At 37.4% G+C, this 7,914-nt stretch overlaps 1 pseudogene; it reads right to left on the reverse strand.

The window, feature by feature from the left end:
- Positions 1-4,145: 4,145 nt before the first annotated feature.
- Positions 4,146-6,621, reverse strand: LOC113087088 (caytaxin-like; annotated as a pseudogene).
- Positions 6,622-7,914: the final 1,293 nt, after the last annotated feature.

The following is a 7,914-nucleotide window of genomic DNA, read 5'->3' on the forward strand; positions in this document are numbered from 1 at the left end:
GCAGTTAAACTGCAGTACAATGTAGTGCAACTGAAGATTTGCAATATAGTGAATTACAGATACAGTAAAACTGCATTTCAGGTGTAAACTACAGTCTCCATGCTCACAGCGTCCCAAACACAATGTATATTTATTTATATTTATATTTTCATGGTCTGACTATCAAGGTTGTCGGTATGGAGTTAAAGGTTAGGTATAATATATACATACATACATATATATATATATATATATATATATATATATATATATATATAACATTGTGCGTGTATATTAGCACCCTTTGTTATTTTCTCGTGGTATGTGATTAGGACGTTAGGACACGGAAGCGGTAACACGTGGTATTGTGCAACACGTACCAAGTGCTGTGGTTACAGGCATGGCAAGTGTTTTTTTTTATTTTATTATTATTATTATTATTCTGAAAAAAAAAATTGTAGTATAGACTTCCTGTAAAATATTTATACAAAAAAATATTTCTCTGGAATATTTCACCCGCATAGATTAATAGCCCTCACGTGTGATCTTCCTCGGAAACAGTTTCCGGAAGAGAAGTTCATCAGGCGAGGAGCGTTGACTTTGTCGAGTCATCCAGTTTAGCAGTCAGTATAATGTCTAATGTCCTCATATATCTTTACTTATCATTTTAGAGAGATGATAAAAGACGGAGATCTTATTCAACTCATCAAGTGAGAGGAAGGAGAACACAGAGAACTTAAGTCTGATAGAAAGGCAAAACAATTGGGTTAATGATGTTTTTACTACACTTTCACTTTAATAAAACATATATTATAAAATCTTAAAATCTAATCTAATAAAACAATATCTCAATCCAGTGACAACCCTGTTTATAGATGCATTTAATTATATTATAACTCAGCAATTTGTTATAATTTGTTACTTTATTTCTGGAAATGCATTAAAGGTCACTCACATTCTAGTTAGCCACAAATGTAAACCTGATTTTAGATAGTATTTAAATGAGATTAATAACTCCAGCTACTTGTAGACACACAGTCCTATATGTTTCACACTAAACTGTGATGCAGCCTGCGTCGAAATCACCATTTTGTCACCTGATAGTGTTTGGGTTCCTTGCCCCTTTCGACTTTTGGCTTGCTTGTTTGTGAACACATAATATTCAGTAATATTATTGATCTGACTCCACTGACACTGAGAATAAGATGATGACGGCACAGTTTTTCTTGATGAGTCAGCATCGATTTCAACTCAACAATTACACTTTTTACTGTTTAGAGCTGCTTCTGAAAATAAAATATATGACAATATTAAGTACTGGATATACACAGAAATAGAATAAATCAGTTTTTTTTTTTTTTTATTCTGCCTCTGGCAAAATATCGGTGCTGGTATTGCTAGATCTCAGTGCTGCGTTTGACACTGTCGATCATAACATACTAATAGAGAGACTGGAAAACTGGGTCGGGCTTTCTGGGATGGTACTCAAATGGTTCAGGTCATACTTAAAACGGAGTGGCTATTATATGAGTCTAAGAGAGCATAAGTCTAAGTGGACGTCCATGACATGCGGAGTCCCACAAGGCTCAATTCTTGCACCGCTCTTGTTTAGCCTGTACAGTATATGCTCCCACTAAGTCAAATAATGAGAAAGAACCAAATTGCCTATCACAGCTATGCTGATGATACCCAGATTTACCTAGCCTTATCTCCAAATGACTACAGCCCCATTGACTCCCTCTGCCAATGCATTGATGAAATTAATAGTTGGAATTAATAGTCTCAAAAACATTGCAAGAATTAGATGTTTTGTTTCAAGTCAAGACTTGGAGAAACTTATTCATGCCTTTATCACCAGCAGGGTGGACTATTGTAATGGGCTCCTCACCGGCCTTCCCAAAAAGACCATTAGAGAGCTGCAGCTCATCCAGAACGCTGCTGCCAGGATTCTGACTAGAACCAGAAAATCTGAGCATATCACACCAGTCCTCAGGTCCTTACACTGGCTTCCAGTTACATTTACGATTGATTTTAAAGTACTTTTACTCGTATATAAGTCACTAAATGACCTAGGACAGATCTTTAGTATCGAGTCAGTTAGAAATACCAAGGGTTCACACAAAACAAGGGGAGTCCACCTTTAGTTACTATGCTGCCCTCAGTTGGAATCAGCTTCCAGAAGAGATCAGATGTGCTAAAACACTAGTCACATTTAAATCTAGACTTAAATCTCATCTGTTTAGCTGTGCATTTATTGAATGAGCACTGTGCAATGTCCGAACCGATTGCACTGTATTTTACGTATTCACTGCATTTTATGTAAAATAATTTACATTTTTAACTGTTTTAAATTCATTTTAAATAAGTCAATTTTTAAATCATTTCCAAAGCTTTAAAATTGCTTGTTTTTATTTTTGTATTATTTTTCTTCATTATTATTTTACTTTCTTTTATTAAGCACTTTGAATTACCATTGTGTACGAAATGTGCTATATAAATAAACTTGCCTTGCCTTGCTTATTCTAATAGTATATTTACATATAGCAGTGAAATATACATTTGATTTCACTTAGCATTATTATTTTTAATTCAAGGTTAGAATTTTGAATGAAAAATCAAAATGATTAAGAGGGCAAATAATTGTGGAGCACTCTGCAGAGTATTTAAACATGATTGTGTTTTTGCTTTTTTCCAGACATTAAGGAAATTAAACTTAAGATTTTAAGAAGAAACCTGCCTGAATAATGAGGAAAGAAATGTGCATGATTGTGTCATTTGTCTGTTATTTTTTGATTTAGGTCAAATATTTCATTCATATTGTCTTGCAAGCATGTTAACTGCCTTTTAAAGGGAATCAAATTAAAATATTAATATAAATTAGAATTTTGTTGACTGAAACTACATTATAGGCTACATATGTGTACATGCTTAATTTATGACTTAAGCTTCAAAACCTAACTAACCAACATATGCAGTTTTTTTCAGCAGGTTTGAGAGGGAAAGTCCCACATTTTGTTCCTAAATTTAAAAAAGGAAATGTTTTTACTATGTGTTTCAGTGATGGGCGAAACGACGCTTTTCAAAGCTTCGAATCAATTGAACCATATTGCTGCGCAAAATGATTCATTGTTTCGAAGCGTTCGAAACACCGCACTCTGGTGAAACCTGCTGGTCAAAAATGTGTAAATGCTACAAAACTCAGGCTTAAACATGCATAGAAACAGCTTTTAAAGCCCATAAAGAATGTTTTATTTAAAGTATGCTACATTAAATGTAATCAAAAGAATAAAATACCATTAAATATGAAGTGTCTGCATGATATATGGTTTTTAATATTAAATGTATTATTAATTTGCTGGCTTGCTTTATTTGTTTTATATGCATCTTCTATATAGAGGCCAGTAAGAGATTATTTCTTACTAATCATTCTTTTAATTACACAAATGACTCGTTAAAATGTTTAAAAATTTATGAAACTGACCTGAGATCAGGTGAAAACTATAGACGCTGTTTCAATGTTTCGCCGCTCTAATGATTCGAAACAGTGATGACGTAACGAAGCCTAGTTTGCTGAAATCACGTGACTTACCCAATTTGATACGCGCTCATAGCCACTGAATCGAAACAAAATATTCAAAAAAAGATTCGATTCCTCATGAAGCAGGGTTTTTCATTCATAAATTAGCTTTCAGAACATATCAGTAAGTCAGATATATAGCCTACAGTGCTGGGTAGATTACTTACCAATTCAAGTCTGTTAATGATTCCAATGTACATGACAAAAATGTTATTTAGTAACATAATCCCTTACATTACACATTTTAGATAATCAGACTGCTTTTTGATTACTATTAGATTACTATTTTTGAACTTGTTCATCACCTTTATTTTATAAGGATAATTGTGTACCATTTTGATATAAACATACAAAAAGAAAAAAATTCCATTCATTGTAATTAACATTAAACATTACATTATGTCAAGGTTTCTCTAATGAGTTCATGTAGTAACTGCAGGGGGTTCATGAAAATCATAAAAACTTTAATAACTGCAAAATAAAACACTTACTAAAATATGATTCGGTTATTCAGATTAAATGTAACCGGTTACTATTCAGCACTGGATATAGGCTAAAGATCAAGAAAAGACAAAAGCAAATCAATACTGTAGTCATACCTATAGCAGAATGTTTAATTTTGAGCCATATTCATAGCAAACATAAGGCAACATAAAAGTACTGCTAATGTCTAAATGTTTTCAGAGATGACTGGTACGTATCATTTACAAAAGCTGGTCATGAAACAGGGGAAAGCATTCAAAAAAACTGGATTCCAGAGAAACATAATCAGCAAAATGGAAAACGGTTTCGTTCGATTTGGGCGCATACACACAGAGAAGCACAGAGATGCTTGGAAATCAACATGCACCGCCAATCGAATCCTGAACGGACACCCGTCAGTTAAAGGCAGATTATAAGACATTCTCAAGGGTCAGAAAGCAGGGATAGAGCGATAACTGCAAAGAGGCTACAGTGCACGATGGTCATCCTGCTACCGCAAACAGCCACATTTCTGTACGTAGCGCCATCTGTTGGTGGATTTGGAGATGCTTTTTTAAAATTGTGCCTTTGCAGATGAAAGCGAGAGCAGCTGGTCTTCTCACCCTCCAACTTTTGCTTAAAGTTTCCGCTTTGTTGCTGATCTGAGACCAGTTTCGAGTCGTCTGAAATGTGTATTAATATATAATTTGGGAATATGAAAAATGGTCCAAGATCAGCAACAACAACAACAACAAAAACATTTAAAGCTGGTGCGCTTAGAGTCCGGGTTCTTCAATCGCTGTTGTCCTGGAGGCAGAGAGTTGTTCAGTTATTTAATGCAGAATAAACGAAAACATGTATAATAATGCGTTTCGTTGGTTTGCTCACCTCTCGGGGTTGATTGGTTTCTGTTGCTGCTCCTCTTTCTGTTCTTGCTCTATTCTACAAAGAGAAGAGCATTCTGGGTAAACTGTGAGTTTCTGTAAGCATTATCTAATAAGTGTCAAATAAGCCAATTTTGAGGAGTTTGTTGATTACCTCTCTTTTCTAGCGTTCGTTCTTTCTTCTTCAAATCTGCAAAAAAGACAATTTGATCTTAAAAACTGGCGTCAGATTATAATTTTGTGTAAAATATGTTTGAAATCTTCTTACTGTAAGACACACTCGGGGATCTGGATATGATCCATAGGGACAATCTTTTCCAGCTCTTCCAGACTGTGCACATAACGGATCTTATTCATGAACTTCACGCTGTAGACAGAGGATTAAAGATCATTGATGAGTATGTCTGAACCTTGCATAATGAAACAAATAAAGTTATGTTATCTTCAGATTAATTGACCAATATTTTAGCCTTTTCAGTGACTCTAATCAATTTCAAATCCTGTTGAATGATATGTTTTTACCTGATGAAGGGTTTGGAAATTGCGATGACTGTGCGGATGAACCAGGACGGGTGAGTGATGATCAGAGATTTCAGGTTTTTCCTCAGTCTGAGGATGAAGATTAAAGATGTTTATCTCAATTTCTTCAAATCCACTTTGCATTAAACTGATGACAATGTCCATACCTTCTGTCGATCATCTGATAGCACTTCTTGAGCCAGCTAATGCCAGGCATCTTGTTCCTCGGCGTTCCTCCGTTCATGAAGATGATCAGGTAATCCTCAGCCACCAGCATCTCCAGACTGCTCACCACATACCTGAGAAGAGAAGCCAAATAAGAAAATTACACAACTAGAAGATTGTACAGTGCATGCTAAGTCAAGTATTTCCATTTCCTCACAGAAAGAGGTTTTCCATCAGGTAATGGTAATCTGGGCAGCTGCTGTCAGGAAGGTAGCAAGCCGTGAACACAATGATGGCGTTCAGACCTTCGCCATAGTACCCTAAAGAACAGAGAAGAAGCGACTTCAGGACACTGCAGAGATTATATAAACTGCTTGATTCTGAAGCATGACGTACCTCCGTGTGATATGACACGCAGATAGGGCCGTATGACCTGCATATCGATCCGATGCTCCTGTTCACCAATGATCACGGTCCTCCACAGACGCCCGTTGACACCCGTCCCGTCCACACCTTCTCCATCAGCATCGCTGTCAGCTGGAGGGGCTTTGGCCGAGGCGATGGGTGTATCATCTGAAAGCCATGGACCAATGAATGGAATGGAATCGTATCTATCTATCTTTTTCCTGAGTCGTGAAGAACAGTATGTTCTTACCCTCCCACTCCAGGTCATTGCCATTGGTAATGAACTCCAGTGAGTCCGTGTCATCGGGCGTCTCAATATCATCCACGTTAATATCCAAATCATCCGGCGTATCCAGGAAGTCATCGGAGAACAAGGACCCTTCGCTTTGGTCCAACGACAAGTTCATATCCGGGGCCACCAGCGTGCGCCGCTTCCGGTGAGCTCCGCCCACTCCGGCTCCACCAATGAGGAGAGAGTTTGGGGGAGCTGAGCCAATAAAGATAAAGGAGCATGACGGAGTGCAAATTAATCATTTAAGATGAAGATTTGTGTATGAATCCAAGTCACTTACAAGTTCTCCCCTCGTTCAGGCGCAGGAAGAGTCCATGTCACCCTCCGCAGGAAGTGGCCTAGTGAGGACAATATTCGAAATTCATTTTAAATACAGATTTATGTAAGCGCAAATGGAGTTTTAAAGGGATGCTCCAGCCCAAAATGAAATTTTGTCATTAGTCACATACCCCCCAAACCTGTAAAAGCCTAGTTCGTCTTTGGAACACAATTTAAGATGTTTTGGATGAAAACCGGGAGGCTTGTGACTGTCCCATTGACTGGCAAGTAAATTACACAAAAAATATTCTCGTCGCTTCATAACGTTACGGTTTGAACCACTGAAGCTAGATGGACAATTCTGACAATGTCTTTCATACTTTTCTGGACCTTGACAGTGTAAGTTGCTTGGCAGTCAATGGGACAGTCACAAGCCTCCCGTTTTTCATCCAAGATATCTTAAATGGGTTCCGAAGGGTTTGGAACAACATGGGGGTAAATGATTAATGACAAATTTTCCATTATAGGGTGGAGTATCCATTTAAGTAAGAAAGTCCTAAATTTTGGGAACAAAATGAGGATGAGTTAAAAAGACAAAATTGTAATTCTTGGGTAACTGCTCTTTAAGACCAGAGCATATTGTTGATATGCTAATTAGGGAGTATAGGCCCTTGGGGTCGGTGCACACGCAGCTGGTAAATAGAGGGGGGTTGTCAGAGCCGGCGGGGTTCACAGCTGCCGCTTTTGTGCTAAAAGACGATTTAATGAAACGCACATTTTAGACGACAATGCCAAACCAAAAGACTTGAGAAAGACAGTGATGAGCATCAAAAACGCAAAAACATACTAAGCAATATATAGTCATTTTGCATAACAATACTATCAAATGCTAATAAACTATATGAATCAGAGTCTTAATTTGATACGCTGTTATTTATAACAACATTAGATCCCCTGTGGAGATTCATCGGATTTCTGTTTTTCCAATAGGGTGTTGGAAATTAACAGTAATTCGGCATTATTAAACATATCTTAATCAAACAAACCTAATAAAAAAAGATGGTTTTAGTACAAACAAACCTGAAAACGCACCATCAAAGCTGCTCTCGCTTAACTCACCTGCTGCGTGAGACAACTAGATTCTGCTGATTTCTGATTCTGCGAGTTCTTATTCCAAGCTAGCGTGAAATCTCATGGTCCTAACGCTGTTTAGTATTTCTAAAGCATCATTCTGTCGTGTGATGCTGGAGCTGCTCCTCTAAGCCTGACCTGCCTCCATTTTCCTGGTGTGTGCTGCTTGTGTTGTTGGCAGCTCGCTGCGTCACATGACGTCGTGGCTGCTTTCCATGTAAGGAGAGAGCTGCACCTGCTCC

This window comes from Carassius auratus, unplaced genomic scaffold, assembly GCF_003368295.1.
Source record: "Carassius auratus strain Wakin unplaced genomic scaffold, ASM336829v1 scaf_tig00044525, whole genome shotgun sequence".
Lineage (NCBI taxonomy): Eukaryota > Metazoa > Chordata > Actinopteri > Cypriniformes > Cyprinidae > Carassius > Carassius auratus.